Source organism: Pelobates fuscus, chromosome 2, assembly GCF_036172605.1.
Source record: "Pelobates fuscus isolate aPelFus1 chromosome 2, aPelFus1.pri, whole genome shotgun sequence".
In the NCBI taxonomy this organism is placed as follows: domain Eukaryota; kingdom Metazoa; phylum Chordata; class Amphibia; order Anura; family Pelobatidae; genus Pelobates; species Pelobates fuscus.
In genome coordinates this window covers 314,439,793-314,463,899 of record NC_086318.1, presented here as the reverse complement: position 1 = coordinate 314,463,899, position 24,107 = coordinate 314,439,793, and positions in this window count along the sequence as shown.

Genomic DNA, 24,107 nt, shown 5'->3' with positions numbered 1-24,107 from the left:
AATATACCATCACTCGCCTTCATAGAATGCGAGTGATGTCACTGGGGGAGGATCAGATTCCAAGGATAACTTACTTCAGTGCTAGATCACAGGTAAGTGTGTGCTTTATATATATATTTTTTTTCCTTCTGGTGGGCAGCCATGCCAGTAAGCGTTTTTCTGACCAAAGGCAGTGGTTTGTTTGGTTAGAGTAAAGTCTTAAACTCTATTGTGTAATGTGTTACTTTTTTATGTAAACCTCTTTGTTGTGACATCTAGATTGTGGTCTTTTCCAATATCAATGTTACCTTCAAACCATGGTATAAAAACCTTGCAGGTCATGTTCGATTTAAAGTTCAATATAATGCACAAGGTTGAAGTTTAATATAATGCACTAGATTACTTAAATTTTCTTGTTGGCTTACATTCTGATATTTTTGTTCTTTTTTTAATTATACGTAGTTGTGCTATGTAGTGTTTGTAAGAGCTTATCGATAGTTTTTGACACCTTCAAGGGAAATCAATACATTAAGAATGATTAAATAAGAAAGCATAAAAATCTGTCCATTAATATGTACATAGAGATGAATGCGTCAAGAAGTTGGTTGTGGTTAAAAATATGTCATTAAGTGATGGAATATTCAAAGATAACAGAATGTGAAGGTGTTTAACGTATTCCCTACCCAGTTATCTTTGTTAAAAATGTGTAACAGTTAAAAAAAATATGAAAACCATGAATAGAATATAACGTAATAAAGCAACCGCAACTGCAATTTTTTTATTGATTGCTGGTTTAAATAATAGAAACAGTGATTGTATTTCTTTTTCCAACCCTTCTTCTGTTTATTGTGCTAGATTGGAAAGGTTAAGGTTTCTTATTTGGAGTCCTTGAATGACTAAAAATATACTTTTATTTTACATTATTTTAAATAACTGTATGCTGTTAGGTTATAAGTGTGTAAGGGTGGCTGATGGATAAATAAATACTCTGTGTTCATAATTATATTCTAATGTTCTGTCTGGGGAGGGTCCCTATTGAACTCTGTGGGTGGAAGGGGGGTAGCTTGAAATGATATTGGGTTTTTGTTTTTTTTTTGATACACAACCCAAAAGGTTTAATGATTATTCTTCCTCTGCATTACTTTGATCTCTGTCACTGGATGTCCTTCTGATGGTCAATTTAAATGTGATATAATTGCAATGTGTATTATATTCATGTACGGGAAGGGAAGTGCATGTGTGCACAAATATGCAAAACAAGTGTCTCAAGGGCTTCATAAATTGCCCCAGGTGTGCTTGAGATGGATCACTTGAAATACCTGAACTGGCTAAATGTCTAATGTTTGACTGCATGTTAAAAATATTGCTGGGGGCGGAGCCTGACCACCGTTGAAGATGGACGTGTGATCCCTGAGCTCCCTTAACCCCGAGCACACAATCAGCAAATATCAGCGATTTAAGAAGGCCATCCACCGCAAAAAAGAGCACCACACACTACCACCACAGACCTCACCGTAAATCCACCATGGGAGGTAACAAAAAACGGAGAGAAAATACTCCGCCTGTGGCCACGTTGTTTCGCGCCTCAGAGCAGGGGCGGCCATCTTCAGCCCAAAACACGCAAAACTCCGGCTCTGACTCCGAAGACAGTGACATGCCTGACGACGCCTCAGCCCCCCTCACAATGGGCAACCTGAGGAAGCTGCTTAGAGAAACATCCGCAGATATCAAAGCATACACGGCGGCGGAGCTTGAAAAGCAAATGTCGGGCCTCCGCAGCGACATCGACGCGCTCACAGCGCGCACTACACAAGCTGAACAAGATCTTACAGGCCTAACCCAAACAGCCCAATCCCAGCGCCAAGAAATCCTCGTCATGCAAGACAGGATAGTGCAACTGGAAGACGGCCTGGAGGATCTCAACAACAGATCCCGCAGGAATAATCTTAGGATCCGAGGTCTGCCTGAAACAGTGCCAGCGGAGGCCGTCCTCCCCACCGTCAAAGAGATCTTCCTCCTCCTCTGGCCAGAGGCCTCTGACAGCGACCTACAGATAGAAAGAGCACACAGGGCACTGCGGCCTCCTACACCCAACCTGGCCATGCCGAGAGACGTAATAGTGAGGATACTGCTCTTCACTACCAAAGAAAAGCTGATGGCGGCGGCCCGCACGAAACCGCCGATGCACCAGGGGCACCAGCTACAATTCTACCAGGATTTAGCACCCTCCACTTTACGAAAACGGAGGGAACTCAAACCCCTCACCACCTCCCTGATTCAACATGGCTGGAAATACACGTGGGGACACCCATTCAAATTGATGGTCCGGAAGGATAACAACTCCTACACCCTCCACTACCCTGCAGATATGCTGGACTTTGCCAAACACATCGGAGTCCCACTCCTCCAACCGACGGCACCCGCCGACAGAGATCCTCAACGCCCGAATCGCCCATCACGCATGGACGACACAGCTTCTCTACGCCAGTCCCAGAGGAACAGACCACTACAGACCTCAAAGAAATCTGCGTAGCTACAAGCGGGAAAAGGGACGAGTAGATATGCAGGCTACGCCAGCTGGACTTACCTGCAGATTGGACAACTGACCAGGTTTTTGCCCCCTATTGCACCCCCCTCAGGGCCACCACACCCCCCCCCTTTTCTTTTTTTTCTTCTTCTTACCCATCCCGGTTCCATGACAGCCCAACCAGGGGGAACACCATTCACCCTCCGGGCAGGTAGGGGGTCATGTCGGGCTGCCCCCCCCCCCCCAAGGCCTTATCACCCTGGCTCTCACACCGCCGGCCGCCTGGGGATGACCTCCATACGTCGGGGGAGCCTCGCCCGCACTGGACCGGGCGGGGCCCCCCCGGCTAGCCCTGGGGCCGGGCACAACCTCCACACGACCCCCCGAACATAGCCCCGAGCCTCCCCCGCGGCCGGGGGTGGGACACCCGCAACTGAACGCCGAGGGTCTCGGCAACAGCTCACCCGCCAGCCCGGCATGGCCCCTGCAACAGGGTAATTACCCCCCACAAAGGACCAGCAGCTCACAGGTACCCCACAAAAATGCCTTTAAATGCTTTCACATGGGAAAAATAGACAGACCAGACAGACCCAACCAAGTAAGGGACACAGCGGCACAGTATGCTGATAGGGGCAAAAAAAAAAAAGTGTCAGCCGGCCTTAATATCCCGCCACCACCGCTTCGCTCGAATATAGCCCTGCTCCACCCAATACGGGCCTAGTCTCACAGACACGGGATTGTCACTGCACTGCCATCAGCCAGCAGGGACTTAGCATAGATCCATAAAGGTCTCACCCACCTGCCTCACTATACCTCTCAAACTACCCCCAAGAGCTACTAAAGCATGAAATAAAGCAAAATGCTTGACCCCACAGGCGCAACTCTTGTAGGTAACAGGTTCACCGGGATAGATACGACATAATGTATGAGAAAAACCCATGAAAGCTATCAACCACACTCCCCACCCATGGAAAATCCTTGATGGGGACTGCATCTCAATGTTATATGTTTTGCATGCTATGTATTATAAGTTTTCGTTGGCGCGCAGGCGCAAGACATATCATCTTTTTACAGACAGAGATACCAGGGCTAGAGACGAGACGGCAAAGGCCACCAGAGTGCACAGGGGGACGGACCACGGATGCACCAGCCCCACCCAGATACAGCGCCCCACTCCTGACGACCACGCCCCGACCGCTCCCATCCACGCAACAATCACAGCTGACAGGTACTGCACCTCGACAGGGAAAGCCCCTCCCGCTTAGACCCCTAGTACCAGGAACTTATATTCAGATACAGCACCCTCCGGGGACCTAGAGGAACCAACAGCCCTCACGGGATCGATGTCATAGACCATCCTCCCCCCCCACCCGACAAGACGCACCCATTTCCCTCAGAGGCTGGAGGCAGCAAACCGACCGCTGGACTGCAGGAAAGCTAGTATATTCGGGGCAAAATGTTAAAATGTTAAAATGTTATAAAGTTAAAATGTTAATCTGTTAAACTGTCTACGTACTGCCATGTATTTCTCATTGCTACAAATCAGCTATTTACTCCTCAAGGCCACAGACACACACCATCATACAGGGGTCACGCTATACCCGGAATGGGGTGAATCTCCTCAGGCTCACACACCTCGAAGACCGGGGAGATAGAGAGAGATGCCCCGACACAAAGGCAAACACGGACTGAAGCATCACACGGTAAAGGGGCGCGATATACCACCACAGGCGCCCCCCACTAAGAACATACCTACACCCCCTACCCAGGAATAGCAATAAGCCGCATTAAACAGGACGATCCCAGGACGCACAATGTACCCCTACTATATTCCAACTCACATTGGACTGCAAGAGGACCTTAGCCCCCTACTCAGAGGAGATGGGAGATGGGAACCCTACCGAGACACGACGATGGGGTACATTCCTCCCAAGGGACCCCAGCCCTATAGCTAACCTACACACCCAGACTTCCAAGACGCCCACCCCTAGACTACCCGACTAACGGCACAACCCCCGGATCACGGGGGAGACAGACCAGCCAAAGAAAACAACCCGCAGATGCGCCCAGGCACGCAGGCAGAACTGCAGGTAACCCCAAGAACCCGACTAGCACCACGAAACAACGACCTCAACCACACATGTGTGCACATACTCATAACAACACCCAAATCCCACGCCTTCAGTAAAGCTTTAGGCTCGGGGGGAGACACATGACGTACCAGCCTTCTCGAACCCATTACTCTCAACCCCTCTTACCACACCCGGCTCCAGATCCCTCATTGCCACCGCACAAAGGCGGTGCAAAACTCCGCTCCCGACCAACCTGGCCACACATTTCGGTAAGACCAGGATCAACTGACTCACTTCATACATCTACAGCTCACACTTTAACTTACACTAGACACCGCAACACACAACCTTTCCTTCGACTCCATTACCCCCTTCAACCCATTTCCCAACTCCTACCCACCCGCCTGGTCTCCCAGCACACCGACTAGCTGCACTGCATCCCGGAGAGGAACATAGGGGAGGTGGATCCATGGCGCCCTTGCTGAAGTGTGTCTCTATCAACTGCAAGGGCCTCAACAACCCATTAAAGCGCCACCAAATCATGCGCTGGGTGAACAGAACCCAAGCGCAAGTTATTCTCTTACAGGAAACCCACTTTCAACAAAACAGGGCATTCCCACTAGTAAACCGAAACTTCAACAGACACTTCCAAGCTAACTCACCAATAGGCAAACAAAACGGAGTTGCAATTTTGCTACATAAAGCATGTCCCCTCACAGTGGACAAAATCGACGCAGACCCACAAGGGCGTTATGTCACAGTAGCAGGGAGGATAGGCGCTCAGAAATACGCCTTTTCCTCGATTTACGCTCCTAATGCACCTTCAGCCTCCTTTTGGCAGACACTACAAGCACACCTAGCACTATTCTCCTCACACCACCTAATTATAGGAGGCGATTGCAACGCCACTCCATCCCCAGCGATGGATAGGCACAGAGCGGGAACCCAAAAGAAATCTAGCGGTTATACAGCAAAATCCGATAAACTCCTCCAATCCTTCCTCATGCGAACTCGCCTCGTAGACGCATGGAGAGCCCAACACCCAACCTCTAGGGACTACTCATTCTACTCCCACCCACACCACTCCCACTCGCGAATAGACTTATTCTTGACATCCCCATCAGTGATACCTATGATCAAGGCCACATCTATTGGATCAATCACGTGGTCAGACCACGCAGAAATCTCACTCACTCTAGACCCACCAGGAATCACCCGCCAATGGTCATGGCGCCTGAACCCCACACTGCTACACGACCCTGCAATCCGAGAATTCACTTCCCAGGCCATCACAGACTATTTCTCCCTAAACAAGCACTCCGTCACCTCCCTGGGCGTATTATGGGCGGCACACAAAACAGTTATCAGGGGTACCTTGATAAGCCAAGCAGCCCACCACAAAAAACAGTGCATAGCCAATCTAGAACAACATCTAAAAGAACTCTGCTTACTAGAAATCGCCTTCAAAAAACAACCCATGCCAGACCTGAACACTAAAATACACAGGGGCCAAGTCCTGGGGAATAAAGTGTGGGAACTCACTCGAGTTCCACCCTCACCCCACCACCAGAAAAAAACAAAACTTGCATGCATATATAAACACGTACACACACACTCAGGTGCACACATACACTCACAGACACACACACACTCACAGACACACACTCACAGACACACACACATACCCTCAGACACACACACACACTCACATACACATACACTCACAGACACACACTCCCAGACACATACACTCACAGACACACACACACTCCCAGACACACACTCCCAGACACACACACACACTCCCAGACACATCCACTCCCAGACACATACATAGACACACACACATACACTCAAAGACACACACACACACACGCACACACACACATCCACTCACAGACACACACACACACACATACACTCACAGACACACACACACACTCACAGACACATACACAGACACACACATACACTCACAGACACATACACACTCCCAGACACACAGACACACACTCCCAGACACACACACACACACACACTCCCAGACACACACACACACACACACACATACATACACTCACACACACTACTAGGGATCATAAATCGTACGGAAGGCTATCTTTAGGTTTGTGAGGTAAACACTGGTAGACTAAACAACTTAGTACACTGCTGAAGATAATACAATAATTTTAAAAATGTGCCATCAAATGGATCTTTTTAGTTCTTAAGCAAAAACTTGATATTCCTCATTGAATGGTTCGTAAAGGTATTCACGTGTCTTTACCTTTAACCTCTGTTTGATATTGCCTAACCCTATTTATTAAGCTACAGACAGACTGCCGAGCAGTTTACGTTACCAGGTCCAGATTTCCGTTTAGCTAGACCAGCCACATGCCCAGGTTGTCCCTTTCCAAGGAAGAGCAAGAAACAAGTAGGACATGTGTTGAGACACCACACATATTTGGACTGATACCGTTGACCATATCTTACATGTTTTTTTGTAATTCTCCTTTATTTTTATACACCACACAGAACCCCACCCATCCCAACCCAAAAACTTTCACACACACACACACACACACACACACACATACACTCACAGACACACACACACACACTCCCAGACACATACACAGACACACACATACACACTCCCAGACACACACACACACACTCCCAGACACATACACAGACACACACATACACACTCCCAGACACATACACAGACACACACACATACATACATACACTCACAGACACACACACTCACATACACAAAAATTATTTGTATTTATTTTTTAAAATTTAAAAATGTCCACCCAGCCTCCCTACCTGGAGAGCTGGCGTGGACCTGTCCCTGGGGTCCAGTGGGGCTTCAGTGCGGCCGGCTCTTGTCTTGCTGTCAGACGCGGCGAGGGAGCTGTGTCCTCTCTGCTCCCTCTCGCCGCGCGGGCTGTCTGCTGATGCCGGGAGCCGGAAATGACGTCATATTCCGGCTCCCAGCATCAGCAAACGGCGCACGGTGAGAGGGAGCAGAGAGGACACAGCTCCCTCGCCGCGTCTGACAGCAAGACAAGAGCCGGCCGGGGGGAATCCTTCAGGTGGCCATTAGGCCACCTCTTGGGCCCCCCATGACAGGGGGAACACGGGGACATTTGGGGGCGGCATTTTTTGCCGCCCCCTGAGTGCCTGCAGGACCATAAACGGGAACGGCATTCCTGCACTAAAAAAAGTGCAGGAACGCCGTTCCCACGCGTTCCTGCAGGACTCGAGCCCTGAAAATACAACAACACCAGGCAGCCATAAAAGACTTTATGTCCGCGGACACAGCCAAAGCCCTCCAATGGACCCGCCAGCTCTTTTATGAAAAATCAAACAAAGCCGACTCCTTACTGGCCCGTAAACTCAACCGCAGAGCTACGCACAAAAAAATCACCAAAATCCACTCCAAAGACGGGAAACCACAGGAGTCACCAGATCAAATAGCAAAAGTATTCCAAGAATACTTCTCGGAGCTGTATGACCATAGCCCCCAACACAGACAAGACCCCACCCCACTTACGAACACAATCAATGACTCCATCACCCTACCCTCACTGACACCTGAGGGAGCTAGCCGCCTGTCAGAGGCAATCACACCAGAAGAAATAGCTAACGCCCTTAAAACGCTGAAACCCAATAAATGTCCAGGCCCAGATGGATTCTCGGGACTATATTATAAAACCTTCGCAGCAGCCCTCATTCCGCAACTCAGCGATCTTTTCAATGCACTGTTACAGGGGGACCCTCTTCCCCCGGACATGCTACAGGCGAACATATGTCTCATACCGAAACCCGGCAAATCCCATCTTGACCCCGGACACTACAGACCGATTTCCCTGCTAAATATAGACGTTAAAATATTTACGAAAGTAATGACGGAAAGACTTAACCCCTTCCTGCCCCGACTCATCCACCCAGACCAAGTGGGCTTTATCCTGAACAGACAGGCCAGTGACAATACTAGACGTACCTTCGATCTCATCTGGTACGTTGACCACAGACGCATCCCGACCCTGATCCTATCCCTTGACGCGGAAAAAGCATTTGACAGACTGCTTTGCCCATTTTTATTTGCAACATTACAGAAATTTGGTTTCCCTACGCCCTTCATCAACGCACTGAGAACTCTATACTCATCCCCCACAGCCACCCTCCTCCTGAACTCGACTACATCCCCCTCATTCCAAATTCAGAATGGCACACGACAGGGCTGCCCACTCTCACCAATACTATTCGCCATATCCCTCGAACCACTACTCCAAGTCCTCCGAAGCCAAAATGACATACATGGAATACGTGTCAGGAATGAAACATATAAGATTGCTGCGTACGCGGACGATGTACTTCTCACAATCACGGACCCGCTAAACTCTCTCCCACACCTGTCCAGGGAACTCGCAAAATACGCAAACATCTCCGGTTACAAATTAAACATGGGGAAGACGGAAGCCCTTCCGATCCGAATAGATCAATCCACCCTCCGCATTCTTCAGGCACGCCACCCGTTCACATACCAACCAATTGCTATCAAATATCTGGGAATCACTCTCCCAGCAGATCTAACACACACCTATAGCCTAAACTACACGCCCCTACTAGACACCGCCACACAAGATCTAGACAAATGGAAAGATATGTCAATCTCATGGATGGGCAGAATGACTTCCATAAAAATGAATCTCCTCCCAAGATTTTTGTACCTTTTCCAAACCCTCCCAATCCCGCTCATCGCCTCTGATTTCAAAAAACTGCAAACCAAAATAGATAAGTTTATATGGGCCGGAAAACGAGCACGGATCGCCCGCCAAACACTATATATACCAAACAGACAGGGAGGACTGGGACTTCCCAATTTCACCCAATACTTTCACGCGGCACACGTAGCACAAACCATTCAACTCCACGCCGCTCCCGGCCTTAAACGATGGGTCGACCTGGAACATAGCATATTTGGACACGATTTCCCCTCCCTATACATTTGGCTACCAAAAGCAGCCAGACCACCGGCCCCCTATACCTCCCCAGCAATTCGCACTACAATTAGAATATGGGACAAAATCGTGGACAAACATGAGCTTATCTCCCACCCCTCACCGCTGATGCCCATCCTCCGGAACACAAACTTTACACCAGGCATGTCCCCGAGGGATTTCTCTCACTTCGAAGACAACGACCTGACACGCATTAACCAATTTTACAAGAACCAACACATCATTCCCTTTGCGGAACTTCCCCAACAGACCCCCCTCACCACTCGAGACTTCTTCCGATACCTACAAATTCGCAGCTTTGTCGACAAACCAGCCATACAGAAAGCGAGTATCACCCCCCTCACCCCGTTAGAAAAAGCATTTAACAACCACCCACTCCACAAAGGACAAATATCCTCTATATACTCCCTACTAAGCAGGAACATACGGGAAGGCTCCATGCCCTATATGGCAGCCTGGGAGAGGGACCTAAGTCCCATAGGGGACCAAAATGACTGGGCAGACATATGGGAGGCCACAGCAACAATATCGATATGTGTCAATCACAAAGAGCAAGCGTATAAGACTCTTCTTAGATGGTACCTCACTCCACTACGTCTGAAACAAATGAGACAAACCGACAACGACCTCTGCTGGAAGGGGTGCGGGAACAGGGGAACTCACACGTGGTGGGAATGCCCTCGGGTAGCCACAGTTTGGCAGCAAATAGCGCAACTAGCATCGCAAGCACTTCACACCAACATCCCGATGGACCCATGGCTATGGCTCCTCTCCAGGCCCCTTAGAGACACCCCAAGAGCACAAAACAAACTGATAGCCAAACTGGCACTAGCCACTAGGCGAGCAATCGCAGAGAAATGGGGAAGCCCTGACACCCCATCTATGACACTCATTCAACGGAAAATCAAGGAAACTATGAAAATGGACAAACTTACCGCCCTTATACATGACACCACTAGACACTTCGACAAAATTTGGGAGCCATGGATCTTCGAATTCCCAACACTATAAGGCACCCCCCACCAAGGGAGGAGCCAGGCGGGTGGCGGCCCCTGGGGAGCGACCACCTCGGAGACCGCTCCTGACCCCGTACCCTACCAACCAGGCCGCTTCCCCCCCCTGAACCCCCACGTCCACAACAAGAGATGCCTAAACTGCTCATCCCAACCTCACCAGACAAACTCAGTCACACTAATCTACACAAAACCCACCACACCCCCCCCCCACCACACCAAACCTAAGCTCTACCTCCGCCAGTACCAAACCACAGGCACTAACCACGCGAGGACATACGAGACAATCAGCCAATGCAGACATATGCTCTAACCAGAGCACTCCCAACGCAGACCACCATTCTGTCAGGGGCCACGAACGCACCCACCACAACCGCTGCACCACAAGCAAACAACAAGACGGACGAACACTCAGACCACCCCCGACAGAAACCACAACCCCAGATCTCAGGAGCAAATAACCACTTACGACGGAGTTATAAGCGGTTAACCGCCACCCACCATACACGGATCAGGAAACTCCCAACAAGATCCTGACCAACACACCCTACTCTAGGCGACAGCCCAAGCAGAATCAAATATAAAGTCCAAGGGAAGGACCACAATTGACCTCGGAACAACACCACCCAACCTCCAAGGACACACATACTAGTAGAGCTCAGCCAAGCAAGGTGACACCAGGAAACAATAGGTCTACACACTAGACAATAGGACCAGCACCCCCACCAAACCAACCCCCCCACCCCCTCCCCTCCCTCATGGTACCCCTTTCTCTCCCCAAAGGGAACCCCATAAACACACCAACCAAATACTGAAACGATTGACATACTACACACGCAACTACATCACATACGAACCAAAAATAATCTTGTTAAAGTTGTTATAAATCACTCACTGCAACACAATTTGCACAATTTGCTATGTAATTACCTCTTCTTTATGACTGTTATGTAACATACTAATGCGACCCAAGGTCTCTGTGAAATTATCCTTGCTCCCACGTTTCTCCTTTCTGTACCCCAACCCCCATACTTCTGAAAAATGTCAAAATAAAACAAATAAAGAATTTATAAAAAAAAAAAAATATTGCTAAGTCAAAAGAATGGTCCACAAAGTTAAGAGAAGAGATCATTGCCTTTCACAAACAAGTAATAGGGTGCAAAACGATAATAAAGGCACTGCATGTACCTAGAGACACCGCAAGAAGCATAGTTTGTAATTTCAAAGTTGAAGGAATAGTGGTTACACTTCTTGGATGGGGCAGAAAAGGGAAGCTATCAATGGCTGCAACCAGTTTTCTGAGAAGGCAGGTTGTGAAAAATATTCAAGTGGCTGCAGAAGACTTGAATCAAGACTTGGTGGAAATAGCCACTGAGGTTTCAGTGAGCACACAAGGTGCATACTAGACACAGAAGGTTTCCATGCCAGGACTCCAAGATGTACACCACTACTGACCCAATATGCTCAAAATCATATAAATAAACCACAGAAGAGTGGGGATTCTGTTCTGTGGAGCAATAAAACAAAAACTGGAACTTTTCGGATCAAGGATCAGTGGTTTGTCTGGAGGAAGAATGAAGCATACACTGAAAAGAACACTCTGCCTACAGTTAAGCATGGCGGTGGCTTGGTGATGCTATGGGACTGCTTTGCATTCCCTGGCACTGGAAATGTGCAGTGTGTTTGGAAGACAAAATAAATTCATTAAAGTATCAGTATCAATCTAGGAGAAAACGTCATGCCGTCTGCGAGGAAGCAGAAACTTGGGCATCATTGGATCTTCCAACAAGACAATGATTCCGAGCACACCTCAGATTCCATTAAGGATTGGTAGCAGAAAATGTCCTGGAACATTCTACAGTAGCCATCACATTCACCTGACTTGAATGTCATAGAGAATTTCTGGTGGGGTTTTAAGAAGGTGGCTGCTGCACTCAAACCCAAAAATATTACTGAACTGGAGACCATTGCTCATGAGCAATGGACTAAGTTTCCTCAGGAACACTGCCAGAAGCTTGTTTCTGGCTATGCATGTCGGTTTCAACAGATCATAAAAGGAAAAGGGTGCTCTACTAAGTACTAAATATGCTTCCCATTAAGGGGTTGAGTAATTTTTAAACTGAAAATGTAATTATAAGTTGCATTTTCAGTTAAATTTGGGGAAACTAATTGAAGCATTCATTGTGCTGAGCTATTTTAATTGCTTTTGTTTGATTTGTTTATTGAAAACAGCTGAAAGTCTACATTTTGACAATAAACCTGATTTTCAATGGGTGTTGAGCATTTTTGATTACAACTGTATGTGTGTGTATATATATATATATATATATATATATATATAGAGAGAGAGAGAGAGAGAGAGAGAGAGAGAGAGAGAGAGAGATAAATATATACACACACATTAGGATCCTATATTAAGGGTTTAATATATTTTCTCCTTTTTTTAACCCTTCTTATTTTGTTGAGTTTATTTCTCTAAATTGGAATGCTTAAGATTACCTATTCGGAGCCAATGATTGACAACAGATACAATATTATTATATGTTATTTTAGATAACTGTTTTTACCTGGTTACCGTATATACTCGAGTATAAGCCGAGTTTTTCAGCCCATTTTTTGGGCTGAAAAACCCCAACTCGGCTTATACTCGAGTCAAGGTCTGTATTATGGCAATTTGCATTGCCATAATACAGACTGGGGGGAGAGGGGGGCTGGCAGAGCTGTACTTACCTGTTCTGCAGCTCCTGTCAGCTCTCTCCTCCTCTGCGCCGTCCGGTCAGCACCTCGGTCAGCTCCCAGTGTAAATCTCGTGAGAGCCACGGCTCTCGCGAGATTTACACTGGGAGCTGACAGAAGAGCAGAACGGACGGCGCAGAGGAGGAGAGAGCTGACAGGAGCTGCAGAACAGGTAAGTACAGCTCTGCCAGCCCCCCTCTCCCCCCCACTGAACTGCCACTGGACCACCAGGGAAGGAGAGCCCCCCTCCCTGCCATATATCAAGCAGGGAGGGGGGACGAAAAAAAAAATATATAAATAAAATACGAAATAATAATACAAAATTAATAATAATAAAAAAAAATTACTAATAACAAAAAAAGGGGGATAAGGACCACTATGGGAGGGGGGGGGTATAAGGACCACTATGGGAGGGGGGGGTATAAGGACCGCTATGGGAGGGAGGGGGGGTATAAGGACCACTATGGGAGGGAGGGGGGGGATAAGGACCACTATGGGAGGGAGGGGGGGATAAGGACCACTATGGGAGGGAGGGGGGGGATAAGGACCACTATGGGAGGGAGGGGGGGGGGGGGATAAGGACCACTATGGGAGGGAGGGGGTGGGATAAGAACCACTATGGGAGGGAGGGGGTGGGATAAGGAATACTATGGGAGGGAGGGGGGGATAAGGACCACTATTGGAGGGAGGGGGGTATAAGGACCACTATGGGAGGGAGGGGGGTATAAGGACCACTATGGGAGGGAGGGAGTGGGATAAGGACCACTATGGGAGGGAGGGGGGGTATAAGGACCACTATGGGAGGGAGGGGGGGTATATGGACCACTATGGGAGGGATGGGGGGGGATAAGGAACACTATGGGAGGGAGAAGGGGGATAAGGACCACTATGAGAGGGAGGGGGTGGGATAAGGACCACTATGGGAGGGGAGGGGGAAGTAAGGACCACTAGGGGAGGGGAGGGTAAGGACCACTAGGGGAGGGGTGAGTCAGGACCACTGGGGGGGGGGTGAAGGAACACGGGGGTGGGGAGGTAAGGACCACTGAGGGAGGAGGAGGGGAAGTCAGGACATATGGGGGGGGAGGGGGCGGCAACATTTTTTTTGCCTACGGCGGCAAATATCCTTGCACCGGCCCTGCACACACTGCATTCACACACTGCATTCATACACACACACACTGCATTCATGCACACACACACTGCATTCATGCACACACACACTGCACTCATACACACACTGCACTCATACACACACGCTGCACTCATACACACACGCTGCACTCATACACACACACATACGCACACACTGCATTCATTATACACACACTGTAAATAAATATTCAATTAATATATATTTTTTAGGATCTAATTTTATTTAGAAATTTACCAGTAGCTGCTGCATTTCCCACCCTAGTCTTATACTCGAGTCAATAAATTTTCCCAGTTTTTTGGGATAAAATTAGGGGCCTCGGCTTATATTCGGGTCGGCTTATACTCGAGTATATACGGTATATGTGTATATAAGGGGGGACTGGTGGGTAAATTATCGCAGTTCATAATTCTACACTGCAACCATATCCTCAGCCCATTAGATTATTGATTATTTTCCCTTCCTATTGGGGACTGTGGTATATTCAGATATTACTTTGCAAACCTAAGCCGCGCTGCCATGTTCTCTTTAGAGAGAATAGGCATTTTCCTGGAAACCCTTCCAAACAAACCATACTTCAGTCTTTTTCTAATTGTACTGTCATGTCCTATGGAGTTTGAGATGTAACCTTTGGGGTTTTTGCAGTTTCTCTGAGCATTGCACGGTCTGACCTTGGGGTAAATTTGCTGGGACGCCCACACCTGGGGAAATTGGCAACTGTCTTGAATGTTATCCACTTTTGAATAATATTTCTCACTGTAGAATGGTGGGCTTTAAATTGTTTGGAAATAGCCTTACAACCCTTGCCAGTTTGATGGGCAATCTATGGGCAGTTTAATGATTCTCTAAGATCATTGCTGATGTCTTTCCTCCTTGGCATTGTGTTAGCACACACCTGCATGCTCCAGACCAGCAAACTAAACAGCAAAAAAATTGGGCATTTATAGAGGTAGTCACACTTGCTGATGATCACTTATTCCAGGGCATTTGATTTTCAGCACATGTCTGCTACTTAGCCTCCTAATTCCCATGGAAGCAGTAAGGGTGTACTTATTCTTTCACACATGGCTTCTCCATTTTGGTTTTATTTTTGTTAAATGATTCATGACATGGTGTAATATGTGTTTTTGTTCATCGGAGGTTGAATTTACCTAATTTAAAGACCTGCTAAAAATAGATGATTGTATTATTATGTCCTGATAGGTGAAACCATAGAATTCAAAGAGGGTGTACTTTCTTTTCGTGTGTGTGTGTGTAAACACACACAAGGCCAGTCCAGAAAAAGTCCAGCAATTGTATAATAATATAAAGAGAGCAGTTTGTATGACATTGATGTAGCCTGGCAACCAAGGTGTGTGGACTGGAATGCACATGCATGAACAAGGACGACTTCAGTGTACTAGTCAGTGGAGGCACTAGATGCCGTTGAGTGAGCATGTGTACTGTGTGGCCGTCGCCTTCAAATTGACTGAGTGACTAGAGAAATGAATCTTCCTTAAATTTGTATTAAGCTTGAACACTCCTCAGTGGAAAATATTTGGATGATTCAGAATACTTTCGGGGACGATGCAATGAGTGCAGTTTAAATAAAAGTGTGGTACAAAAGCTTTGAAGAAGATCGAGAATCTGTCGGAAGATTTGGTGCCCTGCGTCTTCTGGCTTTTCCCAAAAGGAAAATCACCTTTGAAAGGGAAGGGATTTCAGACCGTTGATGAGATTCAGGTAAATACGACACAGCAGCTGTTGGCGATTCCAACAAAGGATTTTGCACAATGGTTTTTTGTGAGATCTCAAGGTGCCTATTTTGAAGGGGGCTGAGACATCATTGTCCTATGTACATTGTTTCTTGGATCTTCTTCATTAAATGTCTTTATTTTTTCACATTAGATGGCTGGATAATTTCTGGACAGCCCTTATATATAGACATACATACAGAGATTTGAGAAATGTCATTATATAGGGAGTAATACCTTTGATACATTATTTTTTTTAGGAATTGTCCTCAAAACACCATAGATATCTAGAAGAGGGGGTTTGGTTGAGATGCCATAATTTTTTTTTTTTGGTTACGACACGCATCTTTAAAAGGTGTTTTTGTGATACAGACATTGTTGTCTGTAATGTCCAGGTTCTTAGTCACATTTGTGAATAATCCACCCAATAAGAGCCTTTCCAACTGGCTCTTTTTTGTTATCTTATTTGTGTTTTTATATGTGATGTACTGATATATTTAAGCAGCTGTTTTCTCTCGATTCGATTCCAGCTCTTTGATGACGAATTAATAGTTATCTATTGTTTACTTTAACTTATGTCCTTTTATCTTCTGAATGACCTCTCCTTGAATGTTAATAGATTAAATTACCCTACCAAGTAAACTAATTTATTTTATGATTTAAAGGCTGGGAAGATTAATTTAGCCATTATCCAGCCTTCATTAGAAATACAAATCTTTATTCCTTACACTATAGTTCCCTCTGGTCCCCCCTACCTCTCACCCCCCACCTCCAACATCCAGTGTCAGTTAGGTGACTTGGACTCCACTGACATCCAGGAAGTGCCTCTAGTGGCTCTCTGACTGACAACTACTAGGGACATTCTTAGTCCTGCATGGTAATCATTGCTGTTTCTCGAAAACTGCAATGATTTCCATTGCAGGACTAAGGGAGACAGGGACACTGCACCCAGGCCATTTCAATGAACTGAAGTGGTTAGGGTGCCTATAGTGTCCCTTTAAGGCTGTTGACCAAGAGCTAGACTTAAGGTAAATGGTGTAATATTAGGAATTAGCCGCTTACACAGTTTCTTCCCTGTCTCATGTAGTAAAAGAACTAGTTACACAGTAGGCTGTCTAATTTTAAGATAAATATTATGAAATGTGAGGTATTAAATGTTATCTGGCCTCTAGATAGAATAGATTACAAAGACCCTCCAGTTTAGATGGAACGTCCCTACTATATTTAGGTATACATATCTTAACTAATATCTATAAATTATACCATATTAACTTTTTACCTTTATTAGAGCGAATACAGTTAGATCTTACTTAATGCTTATTTGGAAAAACATATATTTTTAGTAACTTTTTGGGGTAATAGCCCCCCTCGGCTTGGGTTTCAACATTAAACTAGACTTAGAGACCAGGTGGACCTAGCGGTCCAGGATATTAATAAATATTACCATGCAGTATATCTATCCAGAATGGAATGGACAAAATGATTAGAAAACATTTGATCCAGATAGAACAGGAGCTTCTTTCGGAATTGTTGGGGTTATTACCTTGGCTAGGGGTCGCCTGAGGCTAGCCATCATTATAGCTGTAAGAGCACTGAATTCAAGGAATTCACGGAAGCTGACGTGCCAAAGGATGCTGTAACGGATCACCTGGTACCGCGACTGGGCACGTCCATTAACGGATGCTTCCTAGCTGATGTCCAGGACAACAAGCACTGCACCGGACACCACAACCACTGCAGGCTCCACAACCGCCGTAGCTTAACTAGAATCTTGCCGTCTTCCTTCTACCCTGGACCAACCTCTGACATCCAGGACCGTGTGGGAGAGACCTCTCCTCCAGGAGAGCGTAACAGGAACAGCTCTTAGAAGAGCTAAGTGATTAGAGCCCAGGGGAGTATACAAAGTATAGCAATCCCCATTGTGATTATAGCAGTTCCCCTCCGATCATGAGACAAGACTACGTGTTGAGGGTCAAACAGGATCAGAAAGGTTAATGGCACACACTGATCTTTTATACAAGTTTTACAGCAAATGTGACGCCCAGGTGGACCTAGTTGGGCACCGAATACAAAACATACAAGCCAATAAAAACAGAGGTTTACATTCAGACTCTACCATACAGTATAGACCAGTGATGGCGAACCTTTTTGAGCCCGAGTGCCCAAACCGCAATGCATGCCAACTTTTTTTTCCTTAAAGTGCCAACAATACTGAGGTTTAAGTTTAGAAAAAAAAACTTGTACTGTTGTCCGAACTAATTAACAACTTTTGTTTTAAAAGAACACAACAACAGAGAGTTTAATGATAAAAATTTTAAATAATGATATAAATAGATAAAATTAAGATTATATTTATTAGTATCTCCAACAAATGCAATACATACACACAGAGACTGCTGAATACATACACACAGTCTGCTGAATACGGAGACTGCTGAAAACACACACAGTCTGCTGAATACACATACAGACAGACTGCTGAGTACACACACACACACACACACACACACAGACTGCTGAGTACACACACACAGACTGCTGAATACATACACACACACAGTCTGCTGAATACACATATAGACAGACTGCTGAATACATACACACACAGTCCGCTGAATACACACACACATACAGTCCGCTGAATACACACACTGCTGAATACACACACACAGAGTGCTGAATACACGCACACACACACAGACTGCTGAATACACACACATACTGCATTGAGGGGTGTAGTGTATGTGTTTGTGTGCGGGGTGCTGTGTGTGTGCTGTGTGCGAGGGGTGCTGTGTGTGTCTGAGGGTTGCTGTGTGTGTGTGTGAGGGTTGCTGTGTGTGTGTGTGTGTGTGAGGGGTGCTGTGTGTGTGTATGAGGGGTGCTGTGGCTGTGTGTGTGTGAGGGGTGCTATGTGTGTGTGTGGGGGGCTGTGTGTGTGTGGGGGGTGCTGTGTGTGTGTGTGTGTAGGAGAGGTGCTGTGTGTGTGTGTGTGTGTGTGTGAGGGGTGCTGTGTGTGTGTGAGGGGTGCTGTGTGTGTGTGAGGGGTGCTGTGTGTGTGAGGGGTGCTGTGTGTGTGAGGGGTGGTGTGTGTGTGTGTGTGTGTGTGAGGGCTGGTGTGTGTGTGAGTGTATGAGGGGTGGTGTGTGTGTGTGTGTATGAGGGGTGCTGGGCGGGGGTAGGGGTGCTGGGCAGGGGTAAGGGTGCTGTGCTGAGTAGGGGTGCTGTGTGTGTTGTGGGGTGCTGTGTATGGGGGGTAGGGGTGCTGTGTGTAGGGGTAGAGTTGTTGTGTGTGTGTGGGGGGGGGGTAGGGATGCTGGGTGTAGGGGAGGGGAGGGAAGCTGGGTGTAGGGGAGGGGAGGGAAGCTGGGTGTAGGGGAGGGGTGGGATGCTGGGTGTGGGGGAGGGGAGGGATTCTGGGGGGATAGTTGTTGCTGGGAGGGGAGGGGTGCTGTGTGGGGGGTAGGGGAGCTGTGTGGGGGGAAGGGGTGCTATGTGGGGGGTAGGGGTGCTATGTGGGGGGGTAGGGGTGCTATGTGGGAAGGGGTAGGGGTGCTGTGTGGGAGAGGGTAGGGGTGCTGTTTGGGGGGGTAGGGGTGCTGTGGGGGGTAGGGGTGCTGTGGGGGGTAGGGGTGCTGTGGGGGGGTAGGGGTGCTGTGTGGGGGGCTAGGGGTGCTGTGTGGGGGTAGGGGTGCTGTGGGGGGTGGGGATACTGTGTGTGGGGGTAGGGGTGCTGTGGGGGGTAGGGGTGCTGTGTGGGAAGGGGTAGGGGTGCTGTATGGGAGGGGGTAGGGGTGCTGTTTGGGGGGTAGGGGTGCTGTGGGGAGTAGGGGTGCTGTGGGGGGTAGGGGTACTGTGTGTGGGGGGTAGGGGTGCTGTGTGGGGCGGTAGGGGTGCTGTGTGGGGGGTAGGGGTGCTGTGGGGGTTGGGGGTACTGTGTGTGGGGGGTAGGGGTGCTGTGGGGTAGGGGTGCTGTGGGGTAGGGGTGCTTTGGGGGTAGGGGTACTGTGTGGGGGGTAGGGGTTCTGTGTGGGGGGTAGGGGGTCTGTGGGGGGGGTAGGGGTTCTGTGTGGGGGAAGGGGTACTGTGTGGGGAGGTAGAGGTGCTGTGGGGGGTAGGGGTACTGTGTGTGGGGGTAGGGGTACTGTGTGGGGGGTAGGGGTACTGTGTGTGGTGGGTAGGGGTACTGTGTGTGGGGGTAGGGGTACTGTGTGTGGTGGTATGGGTGCTGTGGGGGGTAGGGGTACTGTGTGTGTAGGGGTGCTGTGTGTGTAGGGGTGCTGTGGGGGGTATGGGTGCTGTGGGGGGTAGGGGTACTGTGTGGGGGGATAGGGGTACTGTGTGTGGGGGGTAGGGGTACTGTGTGTGGAGGGTAGGGGTGCTGTGGGGGTAGGGGTGCTGTGGCGGGTAGGGGTACTGTGTGTGGGGGGATAGGGGTACTGTGTGTGAGGGGTAGGGGTGCTGTGGGGGGTAGGGGTACTGTGTGTGGAGGGTAGGGGTGCTGTGGGGGGTAGGGGTGCTGTGGCGGGTAGGGGTACTGTGTGTGGGGGATAGGGGTACTGTGTGTGGGGGGGTAGGGGTGCTGTGGGGAGTAGGGGTACTGTGTGTGGGGGGTAGGGGTACTGTGTGTGGGGTTGTAGGGGTAAAGGTGTTTAAAAAAAATAATAATAAAAAAAAGTATGGTAAATCAGTATCCCCTCCCTCCTTCTTACCTTTAATGAAGGAGGGGGGGGACACAGCCATCCCTGGTGGTCCGGTGGTGGCAAGCACTGCTTCCGGGTCGGGAGGACTGGGGGAGGGATCTGTGAAGCAGCTCCCCTGTCCTCTCGCGCGATGCTGTGTGGAGCGTTGCCATGGTAACACGCGGCAACGCTCCACACAGCTTGCTCGCGGGAGGACAGGAGAGCTGCTTCATAGATTCCTCCCCCAGTCCTCCCGACCCGGAAGCAGAGTAGGCGCCTGCCGTTTTGGGCAGGCAGGTGCCTACTCTGCAGTGATGGCAAACCTATGGCCGTGTGCCCACAGAAAGGGTATAGACAATCCCTCCCCTCTGCCTGTGATACAATTAACGAAGACAATGGACTAACTCAATGAACTCTAAGCAGAAAAAACATACATTTTTTAAAAGTCTGGTGAACAACATATCCCAAAATCACCCAGATCAGATAAGGGGGTTAAAAAATTTTATAGTCATATTTTTGCCTAGGCAAACACAGGATTTCATGCCTAAAACAGTTCCATAAAATCGCGGCTAAGTGCCGCTGGAGGACCAACCGGGAACCGCAAGGTTTTCATGCCGAAAATAGTTCCAGGGCATTCCGGCCCTGAAGTCCCCCTGAAGTCTTTTCGCGGTTTTAGCCCATGCAAACAAGATGGCCGCCACCACATGTTCGAATGTCGAATGGCAGCCACTTCGACTGTTCGGGAGTTCGAAGAACCAAATGTTTAAAGTCCAAATATGTACAAATAGGGTCTCTTAGGCAAAATAAATTAAAAGAACCATAGTCACAGGGTAAAAGGCTGGCAAGTAGTCCTCTCCAAAAACCAGTGGCAAAGTTGCTTTCATCACAGATGCCTACCCCTGCTCTAGGTGGGTTGTATTTATTTTGTAATTGATGCGGTAATTGAGAACACAAGATGGAGATCAAATAGAATGTATGGTGGACAAAATGATGTAAAGAGCATATGTGTAGGAGAGTTAGCCCACTTTGTGGGATCAAAGAAGAACATAATTGTGAGCAATCTTGAAATCTTGTGAGCTGATATTTTTGTCAGTAAATTGAGGGGTGGAAAGTCAGATGAGAAGAAATTAAATGGTGAAGTCAAGCACAGACAAATACAATTTATTTTATGTAAGATATGGTATAAAAAGGTGGATAGAGTGAACTTTAAAATGAGAAAATGAAAGGGAAGAACAGTATGGGGAAGGAACAACGCTACATCAACATTTTTTCTGTCACTCCGTCATGGAGGGCAGGTCACTTGAAGGCTGCTATTTGAAAAATAAGTTTAGCTATTCACAAGATGACTTTGTGATAAATGTAAGAAAGCCTGCTTTTTGGTGGGAATCGTTTGGCTAGTGGGACCATGTGTAGCATAGCCTGACAGAGCCAGGAATCAAACTAGCTATTTTAGTTACATTCTCGCACTTCAACAATTATCCACCTTTATATTGAATACTGCTAGGTTAATGATTGCTAAACACTAAAACAGTGTAACACATATTACCAGTGCTACGGTTCAATTCCCATTACACCACAATCTTTCTAGGGAAGGAGCTGCCCAAATTTGTTTAGTTAGATTAGCCCATTACACAACACACCATAATCATTGCACATTGAACGCATTACAGTGAGATAAATTTAGCCTTCTTCCTGTTTAGGTATCATTCCTGCACCGGGTGACTTGACCACTAGATACACCGGCAACAACCCCAACCCTGTTTTGTTCTTCTTTTCTTTGTTTACTGTTATGTTTAACCCTTCATACAAAAACAGAAAACTAATACGTTTTAGTTTTTTCATATATTTCATGAGATCTCCAAATCTGAACAGGAGACCTGCGTGTCCCATTCATATTTTGTAACCTAATTGTTTTCAAATGCCTTACGTTGCTTATTGATGACCTTCACTTCGAGACCTGTGAGTCTCAATACATGTCATTTTCCACTGCTATGTTATGTTGGAAGTCAAATTTTTCTTTGGCATAGCAAGTTTTGTCACTTTACTCATTTGAGTTGACTTTCTACTCATTCTACCCTAAAAGATGTGTTTTCTTTCTTTAAGTATTTGTATATTATTGCTATTTTACCCTATTTATTTATGACAGCAAATATATGTTTGATGTCATCTGTACTTTGCATAATCAATCTGCAGAAAAGAGCCTTTTTAAAAGTTTGTCAAAATTACCATGTGTTTTCAATATTGTCTGTGATTTATACACATTAGGTTAATACTTACCATTGCTTGAGTCAATGGCAGGTTAGCCTGTTGTGAATGAATGCAAGGCACAGATCTGCAACTCACAAAACCCCATCATGCAGGTTGGTCCACTGAGAGGGCATAGTTTCAGTGCTCACTGCAAGGTCCTTGTGCTCTATTCGTAGTGCGAGTGCGTCTATTGATGCGCTCGTGCTATGAATGTTGGGGACAGTTCCTTGGTGTTCGCAAAAGCAGGACATCATGGAACTAATGCAGGATCGTGGGTCAGGCCTTGAAAATCTGAACTGTCCCGCAGAATTTGAGAAGTTTGAGAGGCATTGGGTATTCAGAGAATTTCAAATTTAGATTTAGGTCATAATAGCTGAAATGTAAGCCATGGTTCCAGTGTGACCTTCAATTTGAAATTCCCCTTGAATTCTCACTTTAGTGAATAACTCTGTATATCATTGTTCAGAAATGTGCTTGTATATGAATACTTGCAGGGGCACAAAACATACTTAAATCTGCAGGAAAAGCAGGAATGAATGCATAATATTTATTGCTTTTCTCTAAAACTTAAAAAATGCTAGTTTTTAGACACACGCCATTAAAATGCCTAAGTAATATATTTAAATGGAGGCAAGAGACAAAGCTTCAGTCACACCATTAAATTACATTATAAGATATTGAATAAGCAGCAATCTTCAAATAAAAAAGCATCCAAATAAAAACTCAGCCAACTTCAAAACAAACCGTCCCAGTAAGACTTTGTGTTGGAAAAAGAAGAAAAATAATAGAGGGGAGTGAGGTTTCTAAGGAATTTCCAGGCACGGAGGCAACTTGTATGTATTTTTATTTTATTTGTTGCTTTTGGTATAAAACAAAAGCACCAGTATTTCTTGTCACAATCAATTTATATGTGCAAAAAATATTTTGCATCATTCTGC